Below are 19,298 nucleotides of genomic sequence, written 5' to 3'. Positions count from 1 at the left end.
CCACCATGAACTTGGCGAGGGCGGGCCGGCCCAAGATGGGCTTGTAGGAGCTGGAGAGGTTAACGACCTCGAACCAGATTGGCTTGAGGTGGAAGTTCTTTGGTGAGCCTAATAGCACGTCCAGCCGGACATTGCCGATAGGGGAGCAAGAGTGGCCGAGAACGACGCCGTGGAACACCGTCCAAGTCGGGTGGTACTCGGACTCCAAGATGCCGAGCTTGTCCTTGGTGTCGCGGTAGAGTATGTTGATGTTGCTACCGCCATCGACGAGCCCCCGTGTGAACCGGCAGGTGCTCCGTCGGGAGATGAAGGTGGGGTTGAGGACCAGCGTGTAGCTGCCTAGCGTTGGCATCACGACTAGGTGATCTTCGCACCCCCAGGTGATCGGCTTGTTCGACCAATGCATGTACTGTGGGACTGGTGGGAAGACGACGTTGACCTCCAACGCACGCTTGTGCTGGCTGTGCTTGTCATCATCCTCAGTGGTGAAGACGACATAGGTTGCGTCCTGCTCGGGCTAGTCGTCGTGGGCACCGCTCGCTCCCGCAGCGGGAGGTGGCAGCGGCGACGGCGGCGCGAGCGGCAAATCGTCACCCCGTGTGATCTTGGTGAACCACGTGCACTGGTGGGCCGTGTGCGTAGGTGGCTTGGCTCCTCTATGTAACTTATAGGGCCCATCGAGCATAGCTTCGAAGGTGTACTTAGCCTCCCAGGGCTGCTTGTTGTCATTGGTGCGATGGCGCTGGCTGGAGCCCTGGTCGTCGGCCATCCATCCGTCCTCGACCGCCGCGACCTGCCGGCTGCCCTAACGGGCATCCGGCCGGTTGGTCTTGCACTTGCCCTAATCTGGCTGGGATCGGCCGGCTGCCGAGGTGGCAGCCGGTTTGGTCATGATTAGCTAGACGACTGCGTCGACAAGCACCAAGAGTTTCATGGAAGACTCAACCATGACGTACTCGTCCATGACGAGCATCAGTTGCGCTAGGGTCGCTGGTTCCCATCACATGAGCTTGTGCTTGAGGAGGGTGCCGTCTCGATATCCGTCAATGAAGTATTATATCACTTACACTTCATGGTCGCCCTTGTAGGAGTTGCGGAGCTCGGTCCATCGCGTGAGGTAGTCGCGGAGGAGCTCAGTCAGGCCCTGTATGTGCAGGGTGAGCCGGCGGGGCCGACCAGGACCCTTGTATGTGCTAGTGAAGTTGCGCACAAATGCCTCCTCGAAGTTGAGCCAGTCGTTGATACTGCCGACCGGCATGCTGTTAAGCCAGGTTCAAGCCGAGCCGATTAGCATGAGGGGCGCGTAGCGCACTGCAATGCACTTGTTGCCACCGACAATGCCGACGGTGGTGGTGTAGGTGGTCAACCAATCCTCGGGCTTGGTCGAGTCGTTGTACTTGGGGGTTTCGCACACCAATGTGAAGCCCTTGGGAAACAGATCCTTTAGAATGCGCGGCCCGAAGCAGGGCGGGCCCACAATGCTCTCCTCCTCGGCAGCCTGAGACTCAGCAAGGCGCTCCAGGAGAAAGCGAGTGTCCTGGTCATCCAGTTGGCAAGGGCTGACGCGCTCAGACACCGGTCGTTGAGGCGGTGGCTACACGGCCATCCGGTCACGCTCTTCGCGATAGCTGCTTCATTCCGACTGGCGGTTGCCCTGACCAGCTGGCCCCTTTACGTGGCTCTTGACAACTGGCGGGTTGCGGTTTCGACGACCATAGTTGCCCACGCACCGGCTGTCGCGGCGACAGTTGGCGTTAACACGTGAAGATGCCTGGTTTGTGTCACGCCGACCAGTCGCGGGCCGGCGAGGGTCGACGGGGTCGTCGTTGGTCCTCGAGCAAGAACCGGTCGGGTCACGGTACGACTGGGTCGGCTGCTCCTACTGCGCATTGACAACCTCCACGAGAACGCGGATGCGTTCATGCTGCGCCTCGCGGGCCGGTCTCTCAAGCCCCGCGTGTTCGTTGAGGGCGGCTTGCGCAACTCGGATGTTCTTTACAAGGGTGTCATAGATGGGGCGACCGCCGGCCAGCTCCTGGCCGATGGAGCCGCCGCGGCGTCGCATGTCCGCCAGTCGGAGTGGGCATGAGGGTAGACGGCGTGAGGCCGTGGGCCGCGTTGAACTCGCGCTGAGTGGCCTCGAACTCGCGCTGGGTAGCCTCGAGCGCTTCCGCCTCGCGGAGTAGGTGTTGGCGGTGGTTGTCCAGCTCCTTGGTTGCAACCGCAGGGTCGGCCACCAGAGGGATGGGCGTGCGCACCGTGTCCATTGTAGCATGAAGTGGGGCCCAGTACCCTTATGCACTGCCCAGCGAGATGGCGGTCAATACCTCTACGTGGTTGCACAGGTCGTCGAGGTTGCCGTTGTTGGATGGGAGCAGTTCATCGCAGTTGAGCATCTTGGCGGGGTACTCGTTGGCGACGACCGCGACGTAGATGCACGTGATGCGAGTCGAAAGAGATGATGGAGCCGTCGACGGGGAAGTTTGCGTCCTCGAGGAGACGGGCATTATCATTGACGCAGTCGAGCGTGCCGTAGCACACGACCAAACTGTGCGCCACGCGCTCGCGAAAAGGGGTGAAGGGTCCTGCCCGGAATGTTACTCCGACCGGCGTCGCAGCCGACCCCATGGTGGGCGCCAACTATCGTGGTATTTCCACTACACATGCTAGGGGGTGGCTTAGATCGTGGTTTGTGGCCGACGGGCACCGGTGGCGCTTGGAAATGGGTGTAGGTGCAAGACACATGATACTGATCTACCCAGGTTCAGTGCCCTCCGATGAGGTAAAACCCCTAGTTCTGTCAGTGTGACTATAGGCGATCATAGTACAATGGTGCTGCTCGAGCTGTTCGTGAGGGAGGAGATGGAGCTCTCTCTATCGGCCTCACTGCCTCTCTGGTGTGTGCTACGTGGGGGTTCCGTGGATCGAGTGTTTGCCAGCCCCTCGCTCGGGGGGGGGGGGGCTGTGGTTTGGCTTTATAGTCTACCCAGAAGTATGCAGTAATGGGGAAAAAGTGGGGGCACGGCCCAGCTGTCAGCCTCTCCTGCTGGCCGAGGGCCCCGTCGACTGTCAGGCCTTGTCCACGGCGGGGCCCGTCGGCCGAGTGCGATAGTGGTTGGCATGCCGACCGTCAGGGATTAGGTAGGGGTAAGCATGGCTACAGGGTTGCTTTGTCTGGTCAGCCTCGGGAGCGACGGGCTGCCGTGTAGCCTCGCTGACCCTCGCATCATCACGCGTGTGGCCACGTCAGGCCTGTCAGCGTGCATTGTGGCCATGAGTGCCTTTACATCGAGCGTCTAGTCATGTCGTTGTATGCTGGTACGGATGGATGGGATGGGTGCTGACCCACCAACAGCCGTTGGGGCCGGCGGGACGGACCGACCGTCGCTAGTTCGGTGGTTGCGCGACGGCCAAACGGGTCGGCTGCCGCCAGCCAACCCAAATGCCTTGGAGAAGGGTTTCCTCCACTTTGGTATACCCAAGGGCCATTACCCCATCATACAATCAAAGTTTCAAATAACGATAGGCAGTAGAGTATGAAAACTTTGAAGGATACATGACTAAGACAAGCTCCCCCTAAATGTGTGTAATCCCTTTTAAAGGACAATTGCTTAGGAATGCATGGACACGCCCATTGTAGAAAGGGACATGATAAGTCATGTGTACCTTGGCTATATGCATCAAAAAATGTGAATGAAAGGTTACCATGTTCAAGACTCGCTCTTGCAAACCATATGTGCATGAGGCAAGATATCATCTTGAACAAGGATATGATGCATATACTTACCTTGGAGTTCTTGAGAATCTTAACAGTAGGAACACACTTGAGAAAACAATTGTTAGATAACACACGAGTATTCTATCATAAAGATGCAAAGAGCTTCAATACAACCAAGGCATGGAAGAGATATTGAAAATAGGATTTGATGATAGATATTTCTCCCCCTATTTGTCACGATAGATATGCCTCCAAGAGCATTTAGAACTTTATCCCCTAAGTATGAATATGTATGTTTTCCTCTCCCCCTGGATCTCATCATGTAGATATTGGGAGTAGGTAGGGTGAGACAAGTCCAATACAAGAAGGCAAATAAAACTTAAATAAAACTTTCTCTCGCCCTGAAAGCAGATCTCTCCCCCCTGGATATTTCTCCACTTTTAGGTAAGCAGAAGCTTTGATATTTCTCCACCTTAAAGCATAAGCTTTGATATTTCTCCCCCTTTGGCATTAATTTCCAAAAAGGCCAAAGGGTGAGGGTTCCTTGAGAGTAAGGGATCCTACATATTTCTCCCAATATAAACCCCCTCCCTTAGAAAAGTTGAGATCAAGAGAAAGAACTCAAGTAGTGTCATAATCGGGAGGCTCCGAGGCAAAGTAAATCGGTAGAACCGAAAGTGACCTTAGGCCTCTAGGAGAAATCAGTATGACCAATTTTCCTAGTTCGGAGTGAAAGAGTTGCAAATAGAAACTTAACTACTTGAAAACATGGGGTTCCTTTTATCAAATGAAAATCCTTCTTGGCCATTTTGAGAATAAAGACTCTCAGATATTTTTGGCCAAAGTTCTCAGAAAATAGTCAAATAATTTCAAAGGAATTTTCAAAAGATTTACAATGAATTTGCACAACTAGATGGAGATTGAATGGTTCCAAGAAAGCTTGCAACTCAAATATGAACCATAAAAGGAGCTTCATCTAGATGTTGGTCGGCAACTAGGTCACCTATATTAGTGTATATTGACTTTAGGAGCCAAGCAAGAATGCTTGATCATAGGTCATACTCATTGTTAAGCTCAAAATGGGGTTACCATTTTTCGTTAAGCATTCTAATGTCTTCGTATCACTCGAGTTGCTTTACCTCATGACTTAGGGTAAAGCATTATCAAGGATATGACTATATACCTTTGAAAGACGTTGATGATGTAACATGTAGGTGAAATTTTTGTGGATGCCCAATGTTGACGAAGTTGATCTTGAATTGGGAGCAATACTTGTTATTGTTTTGGTTCGTTTTCACCCACATTCATTAGTCATGCAAGGAAGAACATAATATATCCAAAAGACAAGAGTGAATTTATTCAACAAATAGTTTTCAAGGATATGATTTGAGTTGTCTTCTTCCTTTAACCTCAAATAAAGGGTTGTTGATACTTGTCCACGACAAGATTACTTTTGATGTGAGTCCATGGCAATCTTTTAAAGCATAGTTCCTCCAAGTACTTACAAAAAGGTTAGATCTAATACAAGGGAGCATAGTTTTTACAAGATATAAGATAGTGACATATGAAAAGTATAATGAAATAGTCAAGTAAGCTCATGCCCTTGCATGCATCCGAGTGAGTCTAGCTCAAGTTTGAAGCATCAATGATGTTCAACTAACTCCTCAAGTGACAAAATACTTTCTCTTCAAGTGGCTTACCAAAGATATCGGCCAATTGTTTTTTTGGTATGAACATGTGACACGTCTCCAACGTATCTACTTTTCCAAACTCTTTTGCCCTTGTTTTGGACTCTAATTTGCATGATTTGGATGGTACTGACCCGGACTCACGCTGTTTTCAGCAAAATTGCCTTGGTTTTATTTTTGTGCACAAATAAAAGTTCTTAGATTGACCTAAAAATTTACGGAGAATATTTCTGGATTTAATAAAAAATACCGGCGAAAGAATCTACCGTAGAGGGGCCACCCCCAGGCCACAAGCCTGCAGCCCCCCTAGGCCGCGCCCCCTGGGCTTGTGGGGCCCTAAAGCTCCACCGACCTCGTTTCCACTCCTATATATTCCCATCTGTGGAGAAAAAAATCAAGGAGAAGAAATCATCGCGTTTTACGACACGGAGCCGCCGCCACCTCCTGTTATTCCTTGGGAGGGCAGATCTGGAGTCTGATTTGGGCCTCGGAGAGGGAAAATCGACGCCGCCGTCATCACCAACCATCCTTCATCACCAATTTCATGATGCTCTCCATCATTATTGAGTAATTCCATCGTAGGCTTTCTATACAGGTGATGGGTTGGATGAGATCTATCATGTAATCGAGTTACTTTTGTTAGGGTTTGATCCCTAGTATCCGCTATGTTCTGAGATTGATGTTGCTATGACTTTGCTATGCTTAATGCTTGTCACTAGGGCCCGAGTGTTAGGATTTCAGATCTAAATCTATTATGTTTTCATGAATATATATGTGTTCGTGATCCTATCTTGCAAGTTATAGACACCTATTCCGCATCCCCCAGGGTGACAATAACTGGGATTCTTTCCGGTGATTACCGTAGTTTGAGGAGTTCATGTATTCACTAAGTGCTAATGATTTGGTTCGATTATCTATTACAAGGATGCCTTAATATCCCTTAGTTTCCATTAGGACCCCTCTGCCATGGGAGGGTAGGACAAAAGATGTCATGCAAGTTCTTTTCTATAAGCACGTATGACTATATATGGAATACATGCCTACATTACATTGACGTATTTGAGCTAGTGCTGTATCACCCTATGTTATGACTATTGCATGATGAATGCCATCCAACATAATTATCCATCACTGATCCACTGCCTACCAGCTTTCCACTTATTGGTCCTTGCTAAGTTACTTTTTCGTTGCTATTGTTACGATCACTACAAAACTGCTATTGTTACACTTGTCACCGTTACCGTTACTTCCATACTATTTTGCTACTAAATACTTTGGTGCAAATATTAAGTCTTTTAGGTCTGGTTGAATTTACAACTCAGCTGCTAATACTCGAGAATGTTCTTTGGCTCCCCTTTTGTCGAATCAATGAATTTGGGTTGAATACTCTACCCTTGAAAACTGTTGCGATCTCCTATACTTGTGGGTTATCAACATGCTTGAGATTAATATCTCCTTTGCCAACATGATCACGAATGAAATGATGTCGAACTTGAATATGTTTAGTTAGAAAATTTTGCACAGGATTATGAGCAATTTTAATAGCACTTTCATTGCCACACAACAATGGAACATGCTTCATATGTATGCCATAATCCTTAAGAGTTTGCGTCATCCATAGCAGTTGCACACGACATGATCCAGCGGCAATGTATTCTGCTTCGGCAATAGATAGAGATACTGACTTTTGTTTCTTGGAGGACCAAGACACAAGAGATCTCCCAAGAAATTGACATGTACCCGAGGTGTATTTTCTATCAACCTTGTCTCCGGCATAGTCCTGCTCGAAATAGACAACAAGATTAAAACAATATCCCTTGGGATACTAAATGCCAAAGTTTGATGTATGTATCAAGTGTCTCACGATTATGTTCACAGCCTTCAGAGGACATTCCTTGGTTTCCGCTTGATATCGGGCACACATGCACACACTTAGAATGATATCGGGACGGATGCAGATCGATATAGCAATGAACCGACCATTGATTGATAAACCTTTTGATCAACCGGTTTGTCCTCCTTGGTGAGGTCAACATGCCCACTAGTAGGCATGGGAGTTTTCCTATCTTTGCACTCTTGCATGTTGAACTTCTTGATCAAGTCATTGGTATACTTGGTTTGAGAGATAAACATACCTTTTCTCATTTTCTTTATTTGCAAACCAAGAAAGAATTTCAGCTCACACATCATGGACATTTCATACTTCTCGGACATCAACCTTCCAAACTTTTCACTAAAATGTGGGTTAGTAGATCCAAAGATAATATTGTCCACATAAATTTGGCACACAAATAATTTGCCATTAAATCTTTCAGTGAATAAGGTTTCGTCAGTTTTACCAATCTCAAAACCCTTTTGAAAGACAAACTTTGTTAGGCATTTGTACCAAGCTCGAGGGGCTTGTTTAAGACCATATAAAGGTTTACAAAGTTTCTAAACATGATTAGGTTCCTTAGGGTTCACAAAGCCGGGAGTTTGTTTAACATAAAATTCCTTCTCAATTTAACCGTTTGGAAAAGCACTTTTGATGTCAATTTGGTAAAGAGTAATATCATGGTGTTTAGGTCTCACCGTAGTCCATACCTTCGACTTGTGTGTAACCTTGAGCTACGAGATGTGCCTTATTGCGTACCACTTGGTTGTCTTCATCTTGATTATTCTAAAACACCTATTTTGTACCAACGGTGTTGTGCTCGTCCTTGGGCTTCTCCACTAGTGTCCATACTTCATTCCTATCGAAGTTGTGTAGCTCTTCGTGCATGTCATTCACACAATCTGGGTCGTGAAGTGATTCTTCTACCTTCATAGTCTCAATGCTAGTAATAAATGAGTAATGCTCACAAAAGTTAGCCAAACGAGTTTTAGAGTGAGTGATTCCTCCATTTTGTATGTCACCAAAGCTTTGATCTAGCGGATGAATCTTGTTCACTTGTGCTCAAACCAGGGGTGAATCTACTTAGAAGGTTGTGGGGGCAAATGCCCCTACTTGTTTTTTTGGCCTAGTTATACAAGTTCTGGTATATAGATCGTTGCCCCCGCTAAACCCATGGTCTTTGCCCCCACTACATAATTTTCCTGTTCAACAAAGCATATCTGCCCATGTCTTAGTTGCAGCCCATGTATAGAGAAATACGAGCAGGCACATGCATACCAGCAGTTGCTTCCCAAATTGCTAGAAACCTATGCGCCGCTGCGTGTCTCCTTTGTAATCTGTTGCTCGCGCAACTTCTGTGATAAGCCGAAGCTGCCACAAAGCCTGCGCCTAAGCTACGCCTACGCGTCGCCCCTCCAACAATCAGGCTTGTCCTGCAAGTGGCGGAGCGAGGAAGATGAAATGGGGAGGGCCAAACGTTGCTAAATCTTCTTGGAGAGGGCTAGTCCATTAAAACACACTAGTTTAACACCAAAAAAAATCAGTGTTTACACTAGTATTAGGCTTAAACTAGTGACATTAAGGGGGCCAGGGCCCTTGCTGCCCCCCTCTTGCTTCACCACCGTGTCCTGCACCATGCATGCCGACTGGCCGTCGGTCGGGTCGTCGTCCTAATAAGTAGGAAAATATGTGCGCTACTCATCAATATTCAATCAAGCTAGTGATGCCTGAAATAGTCGATGGACAAGCTTAGGATCCATCTAAAAGGAAGATACTTGCGTATTTTAATATCAATCATCTAAACGGGAGAAGGTAATGTGCTGAAGCTTATATTTTTAGCAGCCAATGTTTGCATTCTCTTTATATTTAAGCAAAAAAATCATGCAAGTTGAAGGTTACAATTTGGTGACGTACCAACAGAAATGAATGACATTCATATTTCTCAAGTTATTGTGTCTTAAGTGGTTTGTTTACTTTTATTTTGGCAATGAATTTTTCATAATTACTGGTTTCATGACATTACCTCAAATATATTATTTTTATTCTTACACACTATATCTTTGCTTGTGCGGTCGGTTTCCCAAATGATCTATTAATTAGTTTATATACACGTTTCTAGAACAAAAAATAGTGCACCTGTTTGCCCCCTCTCGATTTTCATCCTTGATCCACCCTGGCTCAAACTCGTGGTAGCTTTTGCTTGTTCTATGGTGGAACTTCCTCATCACCATCTTCTTCTTCGTTCTCGTTTAAGGTGTCATCTTCTTGAGGTGGTGGTGAAGGAGGTTGAGGTGGATCATCTTGATGTACTTCTTCCTCCTCTTCATCTTGTCGTGTACCACTTGTGGATGCCTCCATGTCATTTCGTGGTTCACCTTGACGTAAGGTAGGAGCTTCCACTTGTGTTGATGAAGTACTTTCTTGTTGGGGAACGTAGTAATTTAAAAAAAATCCTACGCCATACCAAGGATCTATCTAGGAAAAACCAATAGTGAGCAAAGGGGTAGAGCATCTTCATACCTTTGAAGATCGCTAGGCGGAAGCGTTTCTAGAACGCGGTTGATGGAGTCGTACTCACAGCGATTCAGATTGCGGTGGATTCCGATCTATGCATCGAACAACGGTGTCTCCGCGTTCAACACACGTGCATCCCGGTGACGTCTCCAACGCCTTGATCCAGCAAGGAGGGAGGAGAAGTTGAGGGAGAGCTCCGGCAGCATGATGACATGGTGACGGTGGAGCTATGTGGTACTCCGATAGGGCTTCACCAAGCACTACAGAGGACGAGGAGGAGGAGTAGGGCTGCGCCTACAGAGAGAGAGAGAGAGAGAAATTGTGTCTCCAAACAGCCCCAAACCCTCCACCATATATAGGAGGAGAGGGAGGAGGGTGCCCACCCTTTAGGGTTTCCACCCCAAAGGGTGCGGCAACCCTAGATGGCCAAAGGGCGGCGGACAAGGGTGGAGGATGTGGGCCTTGAGGCACAAGGCAACCCCTCCACGCCTAGGGTTTGGCCCCCTCCACCCCTTGCTGCGCCTTGGTCCTTTAGTGGTGGCGCACCAGCCCACCTAGGGGCTGGTTCACATCCACTTTTGGCCCATGTAGCAGTTTGGGACTGGTGGCCCTTCTCGGTGGACCCCTGGAACACTTCTGGTGGTCCGGGTACATTACCGGTGACGCCCGAAACACTTCCGGCGATCAAATCCTCACTTCCTATATATGAATATTTACCTCTGAACCATTCCATAACTCCTCATGACGTCCGGGATCTCATCCGGGACTCCGAACAACCTTCCGTAACCACGTACACTATTCCCATATAACCCTAGTGTCATCGAACCTTAAGTGTGTAGACCCTACGGGTTCGGGAAGCATGCAGACATGACCGAGACACCTCTCCGGTAAATAACCAACAGCGGGGTCTGGATATCCATGTTGGTTCCCACATGTTCCACGATGATATCATCACATGAACCACGATGGCGGGGATTCAATCAATCCCGTATGCAATTCCCTTTGTCCACCGGTATGATACTTGCCCGAGATTCGATCGTCGGTATCCCTATACCTTGTTCAATCTCGTTACCGGCAAATATCTTTACTCGTTCCGTAACACATCATCCCTTGGCTAACTCCTTAGTCACATTGAGATCAGTATGATGGTGTATTACCGAGTGGGCCCAGAGATATCTCTCCGTCACACAGAGTGACAAATCCCAGTCTCGATTCATACAACCCAACAGACACTTTCGGAGATACCTGTAGTGCAACTTTATAATCACCCAGTTACATTGTGACGTTTGATACACCCAAAGCACTCCTACAGTATCCGGGAGTTGCACAATCTCATGGTCTAAGGAAATGATACTTGACATTAGAAAAGCTTTAGCAGACGAACAACACGATCTAGTGCTATGCTTAGGATTGGGTCTCCATCCTTATGTATCCACGAATGGAGTTGAAGAGACACTTGATGTGCTTGGTCTTCTTGTGAAACCTGGGATCCTTTGCAATGGCAATAGCTCCAGTGTTGTCACATAATAGAGTCATCGGGCCCGACGCACTTGGAATCACTCCTAGGTCGGTGATGAACTCCTCCATCCAGACTCCTTCCAATGCTGCTTCCGAAACAACTATGTACTCCGCTTCACATGTAGATGCCGCCATGACACTTTGCTTGCAAGTCCACCAGCTAACTGCCCCATTATTCAAAATATACACGTATCGGCTTGTGACTTGGAGTCATCCGGATCTGTGTCGAAGCTAGCATCGACGTAACCCTTCACGACGAGCTCTTCGGCACCTCCATAAACGAGAAACATATCTTTAGTCCTTTTCAGGTACTTAAGGATGTTCTTGACCGCTGTGCAGTGATCCACTCCTGGATCACTCTGGTACCTCCCTACCAAACTTATGGCAAGGTTCACATCAGGTCTGGTACACAACATCGCATACATAATAGAGCCTATGGCCGAAGCAGAGGAGACGGTACTCATCTTTTCTCTATCTTCTGCCGTGGTCGGGCGTTGAGTCGTACTCAACCTCACATCTTCTAATACAGGCAAGAACCCCTTCTTAGCCTTATCCATATTGACCTTATTCAATATATTGTCAAGGTATGTGCTTTGTGAAAGACCTATTAGGCGTCTCAATCTATCTCTATAGATCTTGATGCCTAATATATAAGAAGCTTCTCCAAGGTCGTTCATTGAAAAACTCTTATTAAAATAGGCCTTTATGCTTTCCAATAGTTCTATATCATTTCCCATCAACAATATGTCATCCAGATATAATATGAGAAATGCTACAGAGTTCCCACTCACTTTCTTGTAAATACATGCTTCTCCCTAAGTCTGTACAAACCCAAACGCTTTGATAACCTCATCAAAGCGAATGTTCCAACTCCGAGATGCTTGCACCAACCCATAGATGGAGCGCTGGAGCTTGCATACCTTGTTAGCATTGCTAAGATCGACAAAACCTTTCGCATGTATCATATACAATTCTTCCTTAAGAAATTCGTTCATGAATGCCGTTTTGACGTCCATTTGCCAGATTTCATAATCATAAAATACGGCAATTGCTAACATGATTCGGACCGAGTTCATCATCGCTACGGGTGAGAAGGTCTCATCATGGTCAATCCCTTGAACTTGTCGATAACCCTTAGCGACAAGTAGAGCCTTATAGATGGTCACATTACCATCTGCGTTAGTCTTCTTCTTAAAGATCCATTTATTTTCTATGGCTGGCCGATCATCGGGCAAGTCCACCAAAGTCCATACTTTGTTCTCATACATGGATCCTATCTCGTATTTCATGGCCACAAGCCATTTGTTGGAATCTGGGTCCGCCATCGCTTCGTCATAGTCTAAAGTTCACTGTTATCCAACAACATGATTTCCATGATAGGATTGTCGTACCACTCTGGTGCGGAACGTGTCCTTGTGGACCTTCGAGGTCCAGTAGCAACTTGATCTGGAGTTTCATGATCATCATCATTAACCTCTTCTCTAGCCAGTGCAGGCACCTTAGAAACATTTTCTTGTGTTGCACTACTTTCCGGTTCGAGAGGAGGTACAATTACCTCATCAAGTTCTACTTTCCTCCCACTTATTTCTTTTGAGAGAAACTTTTTCTCTAGAAAGGATCCGTTCTTGGCAACAAAGATCTTGCCTTCGGATCTAAGATAGAAGGTATACCCAATAGTTTCCTTAGGGTATCCTATGAAGATGCATTTATTCGCTTTGTGTTCGAGCTTCTCTGGTTGAAGTTTCTTCACATAAGCATCATAGCCCCAAACTTTCATAAACGACAACTTAGGTTTCTTGCCAAACCATAATTCATACGGTGTCGTCTCAATGGATTTAGATGGTGCCCTATTTAAAGTGAATGCGGAAGTTTCCAATGAATATCCCCAAAATGATAGCGGTAAATCGGTAATAGACATCATAGATCGCGCCATATCCAATAAAGTGCGATTACAATGTTCATAGACATCATTACGCTGTGGTGTGCGAGGCGGCATGAGTTGTGAAACAATTCCACATTTCCTTAGGTGCGTGCCAAACTCGTGACTCAAATATTCTCCTCCATGATCAGATTGTAGAAACTTTATTTTCTTGTCACGTTGATTCTCCACCTCACTCTGAAATTCTTTGAACCTTTCAAAGGTTTCAGACTTGTGCTTCATTAAGTAAAAATACCCATATCTACTTTAATCATCAGTGAGGGTGAGAACATACCGATAGCCACCGCGAGCCTCAACGCTCATTGGACCGCACACATCGGTATGTATTATTTCCAATAAGTTTGTTTCTCGCTCCATTGTTCCGGAGAACGGAGTCTTGGTCATCTTTCCCATGAGGCACGTTTCGCATGTGTCAAATGATTCAAAATCAAGAGACTCCAAAAGTCCATCTGTATGGAGTTTCTTCATGCGCTTGACACCGATATGACAAAGGTGGCAGTGCCACAAGTATGTGGGACTATCATTATCAACTTTACATATTTTGGTATTCACACTATGAATATGTGTAACATCACGACCGAGATTCATCAAGAATAAACCATTGAACAATGGGGCATGACCATAAAACATACCACTCATATAAATAGAACAACCATTATTCTCAGATTTAAATGAGTAGCCATCTTGGATCAAGCGAGATCCCAATACAATGTTCATGCTCAAAGCTGGTACTAAATAACAATTATTGAGGTTTAAAACTAATCCCGAAGGTAGATGTAGAGGTAGCGTGCCGACGGTGATCACATCGACCTTGGAACCATTCCCGACGCGCATCGTCACCTTGTCCTTAGCCAGCCTACGCTTGTTCCGCATTTCCTGCTTAGAGTTGCAAATGTCAGCAACAACACCGGTATCAAATACCGAGGAGCTACTACGACCACTGGTAAGGTACACATTAATAACAAGTATATCACATATACCTTTGACGTTGCCGGCCTTCTTGTCCGCTAAGTACATAGGGCAATTCCGCTTCCACTGATCGGTTCCCTTGCAGTAATAGCACTCAGTCTCACGCTTAGGACCTTTCTTTGTCTTCTTCCCGGCAACTTGTTTACTGGGCGCGGCAATTGCTTTGCCGTCTTTTTTGAGAATCTTTTTGCCCTTGCCTTTCTTGAAACTGGTGGTCTTATTCACCATCAACACTTGATGTTCTTTCTTGATTTCTACCTCCACAGATTTCAGCATTGAATACAACTCGGGAATAGTCTTTTCCATCCCTTGTATGTTGTAATTCATCACAAAGCCTTTATAGCTAGGTGGAAGCGACTGGAGGATTCTGTCAATGACCGCATCATCCGGAAGTTGAACTCCCAACTGAATCAAGCGGTTGTGCAACCCAGACATTCTTAATATATGCTCACTGACAGAACTATTCTCCCCCATCTTACAACTAAAGAACTTGTCGGAGACTTCATATCTCTCGACCCGAGCATGAGCTTGAAAAACAAGTTTCAGCTCCTGAACATCTCATATGCTCCGTGTTTCTCAAAACGCCTTTGGAACCACGGTTCTAAACTGTAAAGCATGCCACACTGAACCAGAGAGTAGTCATCACTCCATGACTGCCCAATCCACATAGTTGCTCCCATCATCTTTCATCTTGGTTTTCTCTAGGAACGCGTTGAAGTTGAACGAGACATTTGCATTGGCCATTGGATCTACAATATTTGTGAAGACAATTTTAAGCTAAGTTCATTATAATTAAGTTCATCTAATCAAATTATATAATGAACTCCCACTTAGATCGACATCCCTCTAGTCATCCAAGTGTTACATGATCCACGTCGACTAGCCCGTCTCCGATCATCACGTGAGACAAACTAGTCATCAATGGTGAGCATCTCCATGTTGATCGTATCAACCATACGACTCATGTTCGACCATTTGGTTTCCCGTATTTGAGGCCATGTCTGTACATGTTTGGCTCGTCGAGTCAACCTAAGTGTTTTGCGCGTGTAAACTGGCTTACACCCGTTGTATGCGAATGTTAGAATCTATCACACCCAAACATCATGTGGTGCTTCGAGACAATGATCCTTCACAACGGTGCACACTTAGGGGAATACATATCTCAAATTTTAATGAGGGATCATCTTATCTTTGCTACCGTCGTTCTAAGCCATAAGATGAAAAACATGATAAACATCACATGCAATCATATAGCGAGATGATATGGCCATTATCATCTTGCTCCTTTGATCTCCATCTTCGGGGCACCATGATCCTCATTGTCACCGGCACGACACCATGATCTCCATCATTGTGTCTCCGCGAAAGTAGTCTCGCCAACTATTACTTCTACTACTATAGCTAACGGTTTAGCAATAAAGTAAAGTAATCACATGGCGTCGCATCTCATACAATAAATTAAGACAACTCCTATGGCTCATGCCGGTTGTCATACTCATTGACATGCAAGTCGTGAATCCTATTACCAGAACATGATCAATCTCATACATCACATATGTAACATCGCATCCTTTTGTCCATATCACATCACATAACATACCCTGCAAAAACAAGTTAGACATCCTCTAATTTTTGTTGCAAGTTTTACGTGGCTGATTAGGGTTTCTAGCAAGAACGCTTCTTACCTACATGACAGCCACAGCATTGATATTCCAATGCTATTTACCCTTCATAAGGACCCTCTTCACCGAATCTGATCCGACGAAAGTGGGAGAGACAGACACCCGCTAGCCACCTTATCCAACAAGTGCATGTCGGTCGGTGGAACCAGTCTCACGTAAGAGTACGTGTAATGTCGGTCTAGGCCGCTTCATCCCACGATGCCGCAGAATCAAGATAAGACTAGTAACGACAAGCAATTGACAAAATCAGCACCCACAATTTTTGTGTTCTACTCGTGCATAGAATCTACGCATAGAACCTGGCTCTAATACCACTGTTGGGGAACGTAGCAATTTCAAAAAAAAATCCTACGCCATACCAAGGATCTATCTAGGAGTAACCAGCAACGAGCAAAGGGATAGAGCATCTTCATACCTTTGAAGATTGCTAAGCAGAAGCGTTGCTAGAACGCGGTTGATGGAGTCATACTCGCAGCGATTTAGATCGCGGTGGATTTCGATCTATGCATCGAACAATGGTGCCTCCGCGTTCAACACACGTGCAGCCCGGTGACGTCTCCAACGCCTTGATCCAGCAAGGAGGAAGGAGAGGTTGAGGGAGAGCTCCGGCAGCATGTCGGCGTGGTGACGGTGGACCTACGTGGTACTCCGACAGTGCTTCGCCAAGCACTACGGAGGACGAAGAGGAGGAGGATTAGGGCTGCATCGAGAGAGAGTAATTGTGTCTCCAAACAGCCCCAAACCCTCCACTATATATTGGAGGAGAGGGAGGAGGGTGCCCACCCTTTAGGGTTTCCACCCCACTGTTGGAAATATGGCCTAGAGGAAATAATAAATTAGTTATTATTATATTTCTTTGTTCATGATAATCGTTTATTATCCATGATATAATTGAATTGAATGGAAACAGAAATACATGTGTGGATACATAGACAAAACACTATCCCTAGTAAGCCTCTAGTTGACTAGCTCGTTGATCAAAGATGGTCAAGGTTTCCTGGCCATAGACAAGTGTTGCCACTTGATAACGGGATCACATCATTAGGAGAATCATGTGATGAACAAGACCCAAATTATAAACGTAGCATGTGATCGTGTCATTTTGTTGCTATTGTTTTCTGCGTGTCAAGTATTCATTCCTATGACCATGAGATCATGTAACTTACTCACACCGGAGGAATACCTTGTGTGTATCAAACATCACAACGTTACTGGGTGACTATAAAGGTGTTCTGCAGGTATCTCCAAAGGTGTCCGTTAAGTTAGCATGGATCAAGACTGGGAGTTGTCACTCCGTGTGACGGAGAGGTATCTCGGGACCCACTCGGTAATACAACATCACATACAAGCCTTGCAAGCAATGTGACTCAAGTATGAGTCACGGGATCTTGTATTACAGAACGAGTAAAGAGACTTGCTCGTAATGAGATTGAAATAGGTATAGGGATACCGACGATCAAATCTCGGGCAAGTAACATACCGAAGGACAAAGAGGATGTTATACGGGATTATATGAATCCTTGGCACAGAGGTTCAACCGATAAGATCTTCATAGAATATGTAGGATCCAATATGGGCATCCAGGTCCCGCTATTAGATATTGACCGAGAAGTGTCTCGGGTCATGTCTACATAGTTCTTAAACCCATAGGCTCTGCATACTTAAGGTTCAATGATGTTTTAGTATAGTTGAGTTATATGTGTTGGTGATTGAAGGTTGTTCGGAGTCCCGAATGAGATCACGGACGTCACGAGGGTTTCCAGAATGGTCCGGAAACAAAGATTGATATATAGTAAGTTGGTGTTTGGATTTCGGAAGTTTTCGGGCATTGCCGGAAGTGTACCGGGAGTGACGAATGGGTTCCGGGGGCCCACTGTGTGGGCCCACCACGCCCCAAGGGGTCTACGTGGGTTTATTGGATGTACAATAAGGTATAATGGGCTAACAAATTCATCCAAGGAAAGCCCATGAGGAAAAAGTGGAAAAACAAAAAGAGGTGGGAAAATAAGGAAGGAGTCCTAATCCAAGTGGGATTGGAGAAGGACTCCAACCTCCCACTTCGACCGACCCAAAGAGGGTTTCCTTGGTGCGCCAAGGCTTCCCAAGGCTGTCTCTCCCCTCCTCCTATATATACTAGAGGTTTAGGGCTTTTGAGACACAACTTTGCCACGTGCAACTCAAACCTACACCTCGTAGTTCTTCCTCTAGATTAGCATTCTGCGGAGCTAGGGCGGAGCCCTGCAGGAATAGATCATCACCAACACCGGCGCGTCGTCATGCTGCCAGAGAACTCATCTCTCTTGCTAGATTAAGTAGGCCGAAATCGTCATCGAGCTGTACGTGTGCTGAACACGGAGGTGTCGTCCGTTCGGCGCTAGTTCGGAACGGGTCGTGGGACGGATCGTGGGACGACGGTGATTTGAATCACGAAGCTATACCACTAGATCAACCACGTTTCTTAACGCTTCCCGCTGAGCGATCTACAAGGGTATGTGGATCTAATCTCCTCTCATAGATGAACATCACCATGATAGGTCTTCGTGTGCATAGGAAATTTTTTGTTTCCCATGCAACGTTCCCCAACATCCAGAGGGTGCGGCAGCCCTAGATGGCCAAAGGGCGGCGGCCAAGGGTGGAGGAGGTGGGCCTTGAGGCCCAAGGCAACCACTCCACGCCTAGGATTTGGCCCCCTCCACCCCTTGCTGCGCCTTGGGACTTTAGTGGTGGCGCACCAGCCCACCTAGGGGCTGGTTCCCATCCACTTTTGGCCCATGTAGCAGTTTGGGGCTGGTGGCCCTTCCCGGTGGACCCCCGGAACCCTTCCGGTGGTCCCGGTACATTACCGGTGATGCCCGAAACACTACTGGCGATCAAATCCTCACTTCCTATATATGAATCTTTACCTCCGGACCATTCCGGAACTCCTCGTGACGTCCGGGGTCTCATACGGGACGCCGAGCAACCTTCGGTAACCATGTAGACTATTCCCATATAATCCTAGCATCATCGAACCTGAAGTGTGTAGACCCTACGGGTTCGGGAAGCATGCAGACATGACCGAGACACCTCTGCGGTCAATAACCAACAGAGGGGTCTGGATATCCATGTTGGTTCCCACATGTTCCACGATGATATCATCGGATGAACCACGATGTTGGGGATTCAATCAATCCCGTATGCAATTCCCTTTGTCCACCAGCATGATACTTGCCCGAGATTCGATCGTCGGTATCCTTTCCATCACACGGAGTGACAAATCCTAGTCTCGATTCGTACAACCCAACATACCCTTTCGGAGATACCTGTAGTGCACCTTTATAATCACCCAGTTACGTTGTGACGTTTGATACACCCAAAGCACTCCTATGGTATACGGGAGTTTCACAATCTCATGGCC

The sequence above is a fragment of the Hordeum vulgare genome, chromosome 1H, assembly GCF_904849725.1.
Source record: "Hordeum vulgare subsp. vulgare chromosome 1H, MorexV3_pseudomolecules_assembly, whole genome shotgun sequence".
Taxonomy (NCBI): Eukaryota; Viridiplantae; Streptophyta; class Magnoliopsida; order Poales; family Poaceae; genus Hordeum; species Hordeum vulgare.
This window is presented reverse-complemented; position numbering follows the sequence as displayed.